Source organism: Heterocephalus glaber, unplaced genomic scaffold (genome assembly GCF_053883595.1).
Source record: "Heterocephalus glaber isolate CG9 unplaced genomic scaffold, H.glaber_assembly_v1.0 deba00000347, whole genome shotgun sequence".
Taxonomy (NCBI): domain Eukaryota; kingdom Metazoa; phylum Chordata; class Mammalia; order Rodentia; family Bathyergidae; genus Heterocephalus; species Heterocephalus glaber.
Genome location: NW_028258143.1, coordinates 12,130,452 through 12,142,690, shown reverse-complemented (window position 1 = coordinate 12,142,690; position 12,239 = coordinate 12,130,452). Strand labels below are relative to the sequence as shown.

At 36.7% G+C, this 12,239-nt stretch overlaps 1 protein-coding gene and 1 pseudogene across 8 annotated transcripts in view; one reads left to right on the top strand and one right to left on the bottom strand.

Annotated features, from left to right (window-relative positions):
- The window catches only part of Rab3gap1 (RAB3 GTPase activating protein catalytic subunit 1), a 163,332-nt gene that overhangs the window by 44,878 nt on the left and 106,215 nt on the right, over nucleotides 1–12,239 (top strand). The gene's annotated exons all lie outside the window — the stretch shown is intronic.
- Nucleotides 4,461–9,715, bottom strand: LOC106010132 (SNW domain-containing protein 1-like; annotated as a pseudogene).

The window sequence follows — 12,239 nt, the reverse complement described above, 5'->3', positions numbered from 1 at the left end:
TTAATTGGGCTTGTTCTGTTTTCCTAATATGCATATTCACTGCCGTGAATTTCCCTCGTAAGAATGCTTTCATTGTGTCCCGTAGATTCCAACATGTTGTATTGTCCTTGTCATTTAATTGAAGGAACTCTCTGATTTCTTCTTTCATTTCCTGTGTGACCCATTGGTTATTCAGAAGTGTGTTGTTCAATTTCCAAGTGTTTATGAAATTTTTTGAGTTTCTTTTGCTATGGCTCTCCAATTTCATCACACTATGGTCTGATAATATACAGGGGATAACTTCAATTCCTTGGCACTTACTGAAACATGTTCTGTGTGTGAGTATGTGGTCTATTTTGGAGAATGACCCAGTGCAGCTGAGAAGAATGTGTATTCTGATTTTGTGGGGTGGAAGACTCTGTAAACATCTGTTAAGTTCATTTGTTCAAGAGTTCGATTGAGTTCTAGTATTTCATTACTTATTTTTAGTCTAGTTGATCTATCTATTTGTGACAGTGGGGTGTTGAGGTCCCCCACTACAATTGTATTAGTGCATATATGACTTTTCATGTCCATTAGTATTTGTTTTATATAGTTGGGTGCACTAGTGTTTGGTGCATATATGTTTATGATTGTCATCTCTTTGTCTTGGATTGTTCCCTTTACAAGGATGTAGTGTCCTTCTTTGTCTCTCTTAATCAGTGTTGGTTTGAAATCTACTTGATCTGCCAAGAGGATAGCTACTCCTGCTTTTTTTCAGGTTCCTGTCGCATGGAGTATTGTTAAACTCAGTTGTAGAAGAGTAAGGTTGTAGTTTTCTATGGGATTTTCTGTGTAAACAATGTAGTCTGTGGATACAGATAGTTTCATTCCATTTCTGTGTCTTTGTTTTGTCTTGTCTTTTTCCTGTTCTCAGAGGAAAGCAGTTAGTCTTGTTAATAATGATATTTGCAGTCAAGTTATTCATAGATTTTTGTTAACAGGTTTAGATAGTTTCTTTCTAATTCTTTGATGAGAGATTTTTGGTTTTGGTGGGGGTTTTTTCTCCCTAAAATAAATGGATGTTGAATTTTTGTCAAATGCCTTTTCTGTTGAAATTGATTGAGTGATATGTTCTATCTTTAGATTTTTAATAACGGTGACTGTATTTATTTATTTATTTTTAAAATTTTTATTTTTATTTTTTGGTACTGGGGATTGAACTTGGGTCATTGTACTTGCGCAGCAGGTGGCGAAACCACTGAGCTAAATCCCTGGCCCCTGATTTATTTGTATTTAACCAGATTTGCATTCTCAAGGTAAACCTTGTCTTTTGGTGTTATTTGTGTTTGTACATACATGTATTGTTGGATTTGATATGTTAATATTTTTGGGGAGACATTCATGTTTGTGTTCATGAGGAATATTACTGGTCTATTATGATCTTTTCTTATACTTTGCTTTTAGTATCAGAATAATGCTGACCTCATAATGTGAGTTGGGAAATGCTCTCTGCTATCTTCTGAAAAGATTATATAAAATTGATGCTGTCTTTATTTGTTTAGTAGAATCTGATCCTGAAATTCTCATTTTATTGAGATGACAGCCCATTCTAGGGTCTAGGCTTTAAGTAGAAGTATCAGTTCCAGGGTTCCTTGTGTCCTGTACACCCAGATGTCTGAGGAGCCATTCAAAACGTTATAACCTTTATATTGATTGGAATTGATGGAAAGTCCATGTAAAAGCACCACTTACAAAACTCTAAATGATGCACAAAGAAACTGATGTCTTTAGGTTATAATACAGAAGAATGGTGACATATGTAAAAGATATGAAACTTTTTAATTCCACTGTCTCATGAGCAAGGACATGGTTGCTGATGATAATGTCTGACTGATATTATACTTCTGGAAGCATAGTGTTTCAGGACTAGCCTTATTTATATTTATTATTAGGCTGGGACATTAGTGGTCATTATATAGCCTAGAACATGCCAGATACCACCTTGCCTGAGCTGGTTAAACTTCGTAAATCTTAAGAGTTACATAATTCACATTTTGACTGTTAGGCAAAAGTACATGGTTTCTCAAATACAAACAGACTTTTGTTCCATGATTCTTAGTCTCCCTAGTCCATCACATCTCTGTGAGTCCTACCAATAAGCATCCAGTAGCTAAAGGGCTCACCCTATAAAATCCCATCTCCTAGTCCCTAGCACAATGACCTATATCCAGAGGTGATAATCCTCTGGAATTCTTTAGATCTGTTCACCTTTCATACATCTGCCATTCAGTTCCTTCCTTGTTTCTGTCAGCTAGTAATCTCCTTTTTATTGTTTCAAGTTCAGCTATGCATTTTAAAAGCAGTGCTATATTTTATTGGGGTTTTTGTGTGTGTGTTTTCAGGGAAGGAAGGTCTGTGTCATGTCAGTATGTTACATTGCTGGAAGTTACAGGGTTTTTTCTCATTGGATCTTTCATAAAGATTAGAAAGCCAACAATCAAGCATTTGAAATGATTTGAAGATTAAGAATATTTAAAGTATGAGTATTTTATTTAATAGACATTATTTTTAAACATTTACTGTGAGTCAGACATAGGGATACCAAACATAAAATATGGTTCCTATCTCAGTAACCATGAGATTAGCAGGGGGACAGACAGTGGCAACACTGCAGGATAAATGCTTAGAGAGAGCATCACAGGAATTGATGGAGGTGTTGTCCCCCAGTTCACACAGATCAAGTAAGGAAAATATTTCTTAGAGGAGTTGCTTATTCACCTGAATCTTAAAACACATGTGAGAATGAATTTGTCATGTCTTGTTGGCTTGGCTGGATTAAGAGATTCCTGGAGAGTTTGTTGGTTCATGCAGCACTATGCTTAACAGTGGGGAGGAGGGACAGGAGAGGTGTATTTTACTAGGATCTTTTATTTTTATTATTTTTATTTTTTTAGTATTGGGGATTAACATCTGGAGGCCTTCACACTGAGTTACATCTCCAACCTTTCTTTGCTTTTTATTTTGAGAAAGGGTCTTGCTAAATCACTAATTGCTAAATTGTCATCCTCTTGTCTTAGCATCTCAGAGTGCTGGAGTTGCAAGCATGTACCACCAACACCTGGCTATGAACTGGTATCGTAAGGGAATTTTGTAATCTCATATTTCTGGGGGTTTTCCTCATAGATTTTTCATTATAATTTTTTTAACTTTATTTTTATTTATACATGTTTGCAGCACACAGTGTTTATATTTCTCATGTGGAGTTGGTACATGTACATAACATCTTAATTCCTTTTTTCATCCCCTTTCCCTCCTTTTCTCCTTCCTCCCTCTATCTCCTGATCCGCTTCCCATTGGAGAAAGATGTATCTCCTTATTTCCCATTGTCTTTTATTTTGCTCTTTATTTATAATTTGGATTTATCATATAAGGAAAACTGATACTTTAGCTTGTATATCTGATTTATTTCACTTAACATTATGATCTCAAGGTGCATCTGTTTTCCTACACGATTCGATTTTCTTTTTTATGGCAGAGTAGTAGTACTCCATTGTGTATAAATGTCACGTTTTCTTTATCCATTCAACTGATGATGAATATATAGGCCACTTCCAAGATTCAGCTCTTATGAATTGTGCTGCTATATACATGGGTATGCATATATCACTGTAATATGATGGCTTTAACTCTTTTGAGAAGATACCTAGAAGGGGAATAGCTGGCTTAAATGGAATTTCTAGTTGTAATTTTTTGAGGAATCTCAAAAATCACTAATTTCCATAGTGGTTGTACTACTTTATATCCCAGCAACAATATGGAAGGGTTCCTTTTTCCCCTGCAGCCTCCCCAGCATTTGTTATTATTACTTGATTTCTTTCCTGTTTTCCTTTCTCCCTTCCCTTCCCTTCCCCTTCTTTCTTTCTTTCTTTCTTTCTTTCTTTCTTTCTTTCTTTCTTACTTTCTTACTTTCTTTCATTCTTTTAATAGGGTCTTGCTATGTAATTCAGGCGGGCCTCAAACTCACGACAATCCTTCTGCCTCAGCCTCCTGAGTGCTGGGACTACAGGTGTGGGTCACCATTCACAGCTTTACTTGATTTTTTTTTTTTTGTCTAAATATTTTTATTTGAAACAAATAGTTGCAGTAAGTAAGACCTTACTTTTCCCCACTCCAAAGAAAAACAGAACAGGGGCAAATTTCATTTGATTGCATAGTTCCAATATGTGAATGTCCTCCTACTCATTGTGATTGGAGTAACTTTATTTATAAGCAGTTGTTCTTACATGAAATATTACGCCAGACAACTTGTGTAACAAAAAAAGAAGTGGCCTCAATTCTGTGTGTGTGGTAGTATGTTCTCTAGGTACCGAAAAGGTGGGAGAAGCACAAACACAACCCACTCTTTTATAAAAACTAAATAATTCAAGGTAGAATTTTCAGTGTCCTCATCTCCTGTAATAAAAAGTAGTGCTGGGATCTAGCACCTACATTTCTTTTTTTCCTGATCATTTACAAAGAGATCCCCCATGACTTGCCTTATGCATCATTAGGGTTATGGGTAATAGTTCATTCACTGTGAAGAGAGCTGGATTTTCTGTTTCTTCTTCTTGCCTTCCTGCTCATGTTCCTTCGGGCGGCTGCTGTCTGAGGGTCTTTTAGACCTGCCATGTTGTTTGTCTTCTTCCAAAAATTTGTCCAAACTAAAAGGATCTTTTTCATATTGAACTGGTCCTTCTCAGCCTCTCTTATGGTCAGAAGTAGAAAATTCCTAATCAAGAACATATCTGTTGTTCTTTACTCTGGCTTCTAGGTCATCATCATACATGTCCTTGTCCAGAATTGTACTGGGCCTATAAATATTCTGGGCCATATCTTTACCACCTCTCCAGGCTTGATCATAAACATTATAAATTTTATCCTCTCCACCTGCAAATGCACTGTCCATACCCTTAGATTGGTTGAAGAGCCTTTGGTCATATTGAACTTCATTTGAAGTCAGGATGGAAGAGCATCAAGAGCAATGACTTCATTGATGTCTCAATTTTCATTTCTCTGCAATTTTGACCTCTTATCAGGAGCTGCTCTGGAAGACTCCCGTCATGCTGTCTCTCTTTTCGCCTATCATGCGAGATTTCATCTCTCTCATGTGCCTCCCCATCCTCTCTTTTCATATGGGTTTTGATCCCAGCTGTCCTCTCCCTGGCTTTTGGGGCCATTTCTCTAAGTTTCTCTTCATATTTCTCCTTTTCTTTTCGAGCCACCTTCCTCTTCACCTAGGCACACATTTCCGCAGTTTCATGAGTCTTCCAAGCAGCAATATAGAGAGCTTCATCCAGCTTGGGAAAATTTTCATTTATGTGTACCATCTGAAGTCCTCTTCCACCAGCAGCTAGATGCTTGTCTAATGGAATTGTATAATCCTTTGCCTTTTTCCAGTTGGAAATACAAGGAGGAATCTTCCATTCTTGTTCCTTTACAATCATCTTCTGATTAGGAGAAGACATGATAGGTGCAGGACGAGAAGGTGGTCCCTGCAGAATTTTCTAATTAATCTTGAACCTTGGAGGCCCCATTGAATCTTTCTGCATTTCTGCTATTCTAATAACCTTCTGTTTAGCTCCAGAGTGGAAAGCCACTCCTGGTTAGGATGGTGTGTATTGGATGTACTGAACAAGAGCCAGTTTATTAGCTTCTGGAACTGGCATGGCTTTAGCAACCTTTTGTGATAGAGTTTTCTCTAAGGCTGCCCTTGTCTTTTCTGTTAGCTCTTTAATAGCTTCTTCAAAGGGTCTCTACAGATCTGGATCATCTGTATTCATAACCTCTTTTTTTTTTCCCATTAAGTTTATTGGTACATTTTAGGTATAAAATACAGTTACATTCATCATTGGGATCTTGTACCATTACATGAGTATCTTGGTTCTTTTTTTTCCCCCTTCCCTTGCCCTCCCTTCAGCACCCCCTTCCCTATTTGCAAAGACTTTGTTTCCATTTTTTTCCTTTTCTCAAATTTTTTCTTCTCCCTTCTTTCCTTTCCCCTACCCCTCCCACTTCCCCTGCTCCTTTAGACCTTTACTTCCTGTTACACAATATCAATTATACATTTTGTAAATTACAATATCAAGATCTTGGAGACATTACCACAGATTTTACAGAATTTAAAAGGATATAGAAAGCATATTTCAAAAATCTGTTTTGAAATAAATTTGACAACTTCTCAGAAGTACCTTGGAAGACAAATTAATGAATCTAACTCTGGAGGAAATATAAAATTTGAATAGCACCTATTAAAGAAAGTATATTCCTAGCTTGAAAATCTACCTATATGACAACAGCAGGCTCATATACATTTTAACTGATAAATTATATCAAACATTTAAAGCAGAAAAAAGGAACACTTCTCCCCTCATTTTAGGAACTCAACATTGTGCTAATCCTAAAACTGGATAAAGATAATAGAAGAAAAAAGTATGAACATAGATACAAATTTGTTTAACAAAACAAACTATTGGAAGTCAGATCTAGCAGTATGTAGAAAGTGGTTTTGTTATAGGGATGGCAGTGTTGGTTCAGCATTGGAAGGAAGATCCAACCCTAAAAGTCACCATTTTAACAGAGGAAAGGAAAAAGCCATATGATCCTGTCAGTAGTTGGAGAAAAAGTATTGGACTAAATTCTACAGCTGTTCATGGTAAAAGCTATCAGGAGATTAGAAGTAGAACAGAACCTTCTCAACAGATTAAAGACATGTACTCCATACTTCCAGTGAGAACACCTTGTATGAATGGAGAAGATACAATGCTTTGTCCTTAAGGTGGGGAACAAGGGCAGATATGCTTACTCTTTATCTGTCCATTAAACGTTGAAACCTAGGCCCCACCAAAATAGTCTGGCAATAAAATGACACAATTAGGATAGGATTGGCAAGGTAGAAGCAAAATCTTTATATGTAGATGAAATGATCATCTACAGAGAAAATACTAAGAAATCTCTAGGAGCCCCTAGAACTTGTATTTGAATTTAGCAGGATTAGAAAACACAAGGTATATATAAAAATTTAGGTCTGTGTATACTTGCTATAAATGAAGAATTGGATATTGAAATTTAAAAGTTATGTAGGAGTACAAAGGACCTAGAAAAGTTAAAAAAAAAAACCAAAAACCAAAAAAAACTGTTGGAAGACGTTTAGTACCTAATTTTAAGACTTCTTCTAAAGCTACAGTAATCAAGGCAGTGTTGGTGTAAGGAAAGACATACATATCATTTGAATAAAACAGAATCTAGAAATAGAACCACAGATACATGGTCTACTGAGTTTTGAAAGATCATTTAACATTAGCTTTTTATAAAATATAAACTCAATTCAAGAGCAGAGGAAGAGATAGTGTTTTCACCAAACAACATTAGAACACCTAGTATCTGTATATAAAAAATTAACCTCAACACTTTATTTCCATATGTGAAAATAACTTGAAGGGATCTGTGAACCTAAATATGAAAGCCTAAAAGTATAAAACTTTAAGAAGAAATTATAAGGGAAAATGTGTGAATTCAGGGTAGGCAAGAAGTACCTAGGATACAAAAGACATGATGTATAAAAGAAAAAAATTGATAATGAGATTCCATCAAAATTTAGAACTTTAAATGACATCATTAAAATGAAAAGTAGTCCTTAAATAGACCATATTTACAATGCATATAACCTATAACCAGAATATATAAAGAATTCTTAGAGCTCATTAATAGACAACCTAATTAAAAAGTAGTCACAAGATGATGATTAATAGCCAGTACAGCACAAGAAAAGGTGTGCAACACTAGAATCAGAAAAATACTGATCAGTACAATAACAAGATTGAATTATAGACTCATTAGGGAGATGAAGTTAAAAGTTTTAAAAGCCTTGTCATGACTTTTTCTTTTTGTTGGATTCTCCCCCTTTGTGTTTAATTTGTCACGCCCAATGAATTCATTCTGCTGGGCTTCCTGGGGTTGTGATCCTCATAGTCCTTTCCTAGGGTATTGTCTAAATTTTTTGGAGTGCCGGTTTGATATTCATGAAGTTCCTGAGGTGCTCTTTATCATGAAAGTATCTTATTTCTCCATCAATTTTGAAAGATGTTTTTGCAGGGTACATCAATCTGGGTTCGAGGCTGTTTTCCTTTAGGGCTTGAAGTACATCACTCCAAGCTCTTCTTGCCTTGAGGGTTTGCATTGAGAAGTCTGCTGTGATTCTGATGGGCTTTCCTTTGTATGTGATTTGTTTCTTTTCTCTCACTGCTTGTAGAATTTTATTCTTCTGTTGGATTTCTGGAATCCTAACTATTATATGCCTCTGTGTAGATTTTTTTTGATTAAAGCTAGCTGGAGTCCTATATGCCTCACTTATCTGTATTGCAAGTTCTTTTCCCCTCCTTGGGAAGTTTTCTTCCATCACTTCTGTGAGCAGTTTTTGTATGTCATCTGCACTCTCTCCTCTTTCTTCATTGACTCCAATCAGTCTTCTGCTATTCTTCTTTGCATCAACTAGCAGCTGCTGGATTGATTTCTCGTGTTCCTTTACAATTTTGAAGCAATTTTTCTTTTCCTGGTGACTGATTGCAATCTTTTCTTCTATATCTGAATTTCTATCCTCACATTGGTTCATTCTGCTGTGCAGACTTTCAATGGAGATTTTAATCTCCTGGAAATCTGTTTGCATCTGTTTTATGCATTCCATTTGTTTCCTATGTTGGGATTCCATCGTGTTCCTCAGCTCCTCTATTTTTTTATCTGTGTCCTCTCTAGATTTATTAATCATGTCTTGCACCATGAGCAAAATCTTTGCTGTTATCTGAGTAATAATTTCTGATCTCATTTTTCCCAGATCCTCTTTTGTTGCCAGTTCAGAGAGTCCAGGTGGTTGAGTATCAGATTGTTCCATCTCGTTTCCCTTTGGGATTGCTGTAGGTGATCCAGAAGTCTGTTTTTGTGACTTGTTTACGTGTCTTCTCATTTCCACGGGGGTGGGGGGAGTGCTTCTGGCACCCGCATGGCTCACCTTCTCTGCCCTAGGAGCTTGGGATGGCAGTGGGGGAGCTTCCTTCCAGGTTCTGGGACCGGCTCAGCTTCTCTGCCCTAGGAGCTTGGGATGGCGGCGGGGGAGCTTCCTTCTGGGTGCTAGGACCAGCTCAGCTTCTCTGACCTAGGAGCTTGGGATGGCAGTGGGGGAGCTTCCTCCCAGGTGCTGGGACCAGCTCAGCTTCTCTGCCTTAGGAGCTCTTCATAACCTCTTTTGGAACCAGGTCAGTGTATTTACTATAAATGATCTTGTCTTTTGACTATCCTTGTTGAGCAATTGCATCATATTTAATTTTTCCTTTAGGATCCACCTGAATGGCCAAAGCATTCAACATTTTTTTTCTTTTGTCCCATATGCAGGGGATTCTGGGCCACATAGATCTCTGGAAAAGCACCTCCATCTCCAAAATCCTCTAACAACCAAGGTATCCAGCCTTCTCTGTACCCATATAGCGGAGGTTCTTTTCAGGAGGACACCAGTAAGGTTTGCTGTGATCTCTGTGATCTAGCTTTTTCCTCAGCCTCAAGTTGGTCTTGAGATAGCTGAGTAGGTGCTCGTAAAAAGCTAATGAGCACCATTTTCCTCTGCCATCCCTTGATTTCTTGATGATGGCCATTCTTTCTGGGGTAAGATGGATCCTCAGTATTGTTTTAATTTGCATTTCTCTAATGGCCAGATATATTGAGCATGTATTTGTTGGCCATTTGTACTTCTACTGTGAAGTATCTGTTTATTTCACTTGCCTATTTTTTGATTGGGTCTTTTATTGGAGGAGTATACATTTTTTGAATTCTTTATATATTCTAGATATTAACCCTTTGTCTGAGAAATAGGTGGCAAAAAAGTTTTTTCCTATAGGTTTTCTTTTCAATCTATTGGTTGTTTCTTTTGCTGGGCAGGAGCTTTTTAATTTGATATAATCCCATTTGTTGATTCTTGATACTATTTCCTGTGGAATTGGGGTATTGTTCAGAAAGTCCTTGCCTATGCGTATGACTGTAAGAGTTTTACTTCTTTTATCTTCCAGCAGGGTGTTTCTGGTTTTTTGTTTTGTTTTGATTTGATTGTGTGTGTGTGTGTGTGTGTGTGTGTGTGTGTGTGTGTGTGGTGCTGGGGATTTGTGTTTTAGTTCATTAATCTATTTTGTTTTTAGTTAAGTGCATGGTGAGAGATATGGTCTAGAGTCAATCTTCTGCATGTTGATAGCCAGCCAGTTTTCCTAACACCGTTTATTAAAAGAGGCTATCTGTCCTCCAGGATTTGTTTCAGTGCCTTTATCAAAGATAAAATAGTTGAATGTTCTTGGTGTTGTTTCCTCATTATATTCTGTTCCATTTATCTTCATGTCTGTTTTATGCAAGTGCCATGATGTTTTTATCACTGTAGCTTTGTAATATAACTTCAAGTCCAGGATTGTGATGTTTCTTACTTTACTCTTACCCAGGATTGCTTTTGCTATTCTGGTTCTCTTCTGGTTCATGTAAATTTTACAATTGTTGTTCTATGAAGGACGTTGTTGGTATTTTGATTGGGATTGCATTAAGTTTGGAAGTATGTCCATTTTGACTATTTTGGTTCTGCCTACCCAGGAATAGGTGATATCTTTCCATTTCCTCATGTCCTCTTGGATTTCATTTTTCAGAGTATCTACTGTAGTTTTTATTGTAGAGATCTTTCATTTCCTTAGGTTATTTCCTAAGTATTTAATTTTTCTTGGTGCTATTGTGAATGATACTTTTTACTAATTTCTTTTTCAGTGAGTTCATTAGGGAACAGGAACTCTATTGATTTTTGTATGTTGATTTGTATCCTGCTACATTACTAAATTTGATTGTTAATTCTAAGAGTCTTCTGGTAGAATTTTTTGGGGTCTTCTGTGTTGAGGATTATGTCATCTATAAATAATTACAGTTTGACTTATTCCATTCTTTTTTGTTTGTTTATTTGTTTGATACCAGGGATCGAACTCGGGTCCTTGTGCTTGTCCAACGGGCGGTGAAACCACTGAGCTAAATCCCCAGCTTGACTTATTCCTTTCTTATACATGTCCCTTTTGTTTCTTTTTCTTGCCTAATTGCTCTTGCTAATTTTTTGAGTACTGTATTGAACAGGAGTGCTGATAGTGGACATCCTTGTCTTATTCATGATTTTTAGAGGGAAAGCTTTCCATTTTTCCCTATTTAATATGGTGTTGACAGTAGGTTTGTCTGAATGACTTATCAGATTGAGATAAAGTTTTCTATATCTATTTTATTCAGGGTTTTTAATCATGAAAGTATGTTGGATTTTTTGCGAAAGGCTTTTTCTGCATCTATTTGCTGTGATCTCATAATGTACATAGTATGATTTCAATTTTTTTATATTTACCTAAGCTTGCTTTGTTGGCTAGTATGTGGTCTATTTTTGAGAAAGTTCCTAGTGCTGCTGAGAAGAATGTGTAGTCTGTTGTTGGGTGGAACACTTTGTAGATATATATTAAGTCCATTTGAAGATTTTATTGAACTTCAATATTTCTTTCTTGATTTTTTTGTCTAGTTATTCTGTTTGTTATTGAAATCCCCCACTATAATTGTGTTTATTTGATCTTTTATGTCCAATATTACTTGTTTTATGAAGTTGTGTAGGCTGTTGTCCAGTGCATGTAATGGTTTTCATTTCCTGTTGGATTGCTCCCATAACCAGTATGTAGTGACCTTCTTTACTCTTTTTGATCAGTTTTGGCTTGAAGTCCACTGTCTTAGTTACTTTTCTTGTTGCTGAGAAAAAATACCCAACACCCAGTTAAAGGGGGGAAAGGTTTATTTAGCTTACAGATTATAGAGGTTTCAGTCCATTATTGGCTGGCTCCAAGGCAGGGTGGAACTTGGCAGAGGGCCAACAGTTCATGGCAGTGGAAGATTGCAAAAGCAACAAGGGAACTTAACAGCCTTTTTCTGCCCCTTTTATTTTATCCAGACTACTTAGAGCAGGAGGCCCTCAGATCCTTAATATTAGTGCCCTTTTGCCTAGCATTGCACCATGAGTCAATTACACACTAAATTCAGCCACTTCTGAAAAAGCCCTATGTACAACTGCATGAGGCTTTGAGGGGACATCTAGACACAGGCCATACCATCCACTTTGTCTCAGTATAAGTTAACTACTCTTGCTTGTTTTGGGGTTCCTGTTACATAGGAATATTGTTTTGCATCCTTTAATTTAAGTCCACGAGTTTCTT